Source organism: Haplochromis burtoni, unplaced genomic scaffold (genome assembly GCF_018398535.1).
Source record: "Haplochromis burtoni strain Fernald_Lab_line unplaced genomic scaffold, NCSU_Asbu1 Contig_157, whole genome shotgun sequence".
Classification (NCBI taxonomy): Eukaryota; Metazoa; Chordata; class Actinopteri; order Cichliformes; family Cichlidae; genus Haplochromis; species Haplochromis burtoni.
The window spans coordinates 1,421,485-1,424,823 of NW_024582518.1; positions in this window are offsets into that span (position 1 = coordinate 1,421,485).

The window sequence follows — 3,339 nt, forward strand, 5'->3', positions numbered from 1 at the left end:
CACAGGGTGACAGATTCAGGTTGACGGCTCCGGGACACTGCAGTGCGTTCCGTCTTTGACCGGCCACGTCTCACCATGCATCCACTTGCGCATCCCATTGTTTTAGTGAACTCGAGGGCGTTTTGTGTTTTCTCGTGTTGACTGAAGACTTATGGTGTCTGACGTTTTGTCATTTTGCTAAGTTTGGGTGTTGTAGCCCTCTGTATATGTCTACTCTCATTCGAAAAGTAAAGCGCGAGCTGCAGATACCCCCATTAGGCCTCGGCTACTACTTTAGTTCAGTGAACCGCGCCACTACGACAGAACAATGCACATTAATTAAACCGTGCTGGGGCTCACAAGCTCACATGAGATTTCCCTGCGAAAGTGGTCCTAATTCCAGTTGGAAGTGAATTAAATATGGGCAAATAAAGCATACCTTTTCCCTTATCATTTTCAAAAAACATAGTGGCAGATGCTCTGCCGACTTTCAAACACAATATTGGCGACGTACCAGACTGAGCTCTAGGCCACGGATGCAAGGCAAGTTAGCGATAGACAACTTGTAGGATGAGTCCGACATCTATCGTTGTTTTGCATCCAGCCCCAACTACAACCCGCAAGTTTCTCACTTGCTCGCGGCAAACCCAGCGCCTGTCCCACTAAATCCTCAAAAACCCAGCATTCAAGAAGCGAGGTGGCGGGTGTGGGTCAGATTGCAGTCCTTGCCACACCTCTCGCTGTGGGCCCACAGATATCTTCTGCTATTCCCAAACTCGGTCTAAAGTAGCCCTAGCGCAACATTAGTTTATCACCATAGATATTCATTGAGGCTGATATAATGGTTCTTTCTAACGTCTTCTTGTTGCTAAAAAGACCTCGTCCGCTGCTCCCACTCAATCTGTGATGTGTATAAAATAAGACTAATGGTAGGGATATCTGTGAAAGTGGAAAGCTTGTGCTGAGCGTCGGATGAGGCTAGAGTTAGTTACCCTTTTTTTTAATTGGGTATTTTTTTGTTGTTTGTTTATTCGTTCTCTATGCTTGAAGGCGCGCAGCCTTGCCTCGCCCTGAGAACTCTGTTTCCAAGAAAAGCCCCGCAACGTGCTGACCGAGCAACCAGTCCGCGGGACCCCGGTCGCGCCCGGCCAAGGTGTCCATCACCACCATAGCCCCAGTCTAGAGGGGATGATTCTGGTCTAAAGATCACAACGCTGTACACTAAATCAAACAAAAGCAAATCGCGGGGCCAAGAAGTGCGAGGTCCTCTCATTCTTACCCCTATTCACACTTGGAAGGTCTTCATGGTTATGTGCGAGGGATGCTTTGAGTAGATTACAGAGTATGAGAACATGATAGTCTGTGAGTATTTCAGGTAACACACCCTAAATAAGAAAAATGCCTAGGGCGTTTTTAACTACTTATGTCCTGCACTGAGAATTCTTTTCGTTCGGGTTTTCTACCTTCCAAGAGCAGAGTAAAGCCCCATACTTTTCCCCAGGAACCCCCCCGTCCGTAACCCCTCACCCCCGACGGCCTTGGTGCTGCCTAATAATTATCTTTAAAAATTGCGTTAGAAGATACAACTTTTTCGAAATCAAGACGGTTCAGACTTGTTTCTAGACCGTGCTTAAGTTTGGACTTTACTTGTGTGAGGGTTACGCGTCGTCTATAGGTGTACAGTTGATCTCTTTACAAAGTTAATTCGCTGCCTTTATATACTGCGCCAATAAGATACTGTATCCGTTACATGTTTTGTATACATTTCTCTATATTAACATTTGTATTGCTAAAGAGCCTCATTAGCCGCATATGTTCAGCTGTATGTGAAATCACTCAGCTAGAGTGCTCTCTACCGCTATCAATCTATGTCGTCGCTCTAAATCTGTCGTTGTAATCCTTTTCTGCTGATTCCTCGGTTATTCGATGTCTTAAGTCGCTGGTCTTATTCAGTAACGACCTTCCACATGTCTTCTCTCTCATCTTATCTATCTCTGACTAACACCTTAGGCGTTTAATGAATGTTGGTGGAGAGATAAAAGGTCTCATTGGAGTTTAAGTCCAAGGGCTTTTTTGGCTGTCGCAGAATGAGTGTCGAGTTTTTCCCAACGGCTATAAATGGCACACACACAATATCTGGAGACGAACTCACATAGGTATAGACACTTAACATGTGGTAGTGTATTTCATTCTATCTTTTTTCTTCATCTTGTTGGAGCTGCATTAGGGTGTCAGATATCAAGTTTTTCTCACACATCAAGTCTATGGCATCCCTTCGCTGCCTATCGTACTGCTAACGCGGCCGGACTATGATGTTATTGCTGGGGACACGTGTGTCACATAACTACCTAGCATTACGAACCTCCCATGCACATGGATGCACGATTTATCCGGCCCATAATTGTTTTTCTGGGCTACTTTGTCTTATTAGATGTTAATTTTTTCATTCCTCAATCGTCGATTCCCAATGAACACATTTAGGTATTAATAAAAATAATTAAAGATGTCATCAGCTGAATAAATTAAATAAAGACTTACAAGATCGCTTTCACAATCCACCACCTAGTCGTTGGCGGAGGTTTCACATTGTTTTTGTCGCCACTTATCCATAACAATATCATAAAATCTAAATAACGTTCACTGATCCCCTTAGCAGACACATAGAACAGCCCCACATAACGCAACTCTGATGTATTGGATTCCACCCCATACGCTTCCAGTATAGAGATATGGTGTTCGTACCACTGGAGGTGATGGCAACTACAGTCTTCATTAACATTCACCTCAGCACATAACATACACAGCAAGAACTGGAGGGAACAACGGTGATATGAAGTATTGATAGTGTGAGTAATTGAGTACCTCTGATCCCCAAAATCGAAGTAGCTTAACAAATCGGCTTTTGGTTGCCAATCAAATCCATACTGTAACACAGTGTAAGTCCACAACAGGTCGTGACACACACATCATTCAATTCGTGGGAAGACATTACAGATGAAAGGAGAACATGAGTCCACATACCTCCCCAACCAAATTCTCTGATGGCTATTGTGATCAATACGGTCCAGGCCGCAGTTCACAGAGCTATGTACAAATCAGCTGCGCGCGCATCAAGTACTCTAAATCCATTGCTACAGTGAATAAGGATGCCAACTGTATGCCACCACACACAACACCTTTCTATCTAAAAAGAGTTTCGCACAATTGCTGAGAAGGGGTCCTAAATGTGCTAAGCTATGGCTACTTTGTCAGAGTAACACATCGTAACGTTATATTTCTTGCTCTCTTTCGTTTTTGAGACATGAACTGAGGAGCATGGAGAATAAGATTTTCATTTCGAGTTGGAAGTGGCTTTGTTGC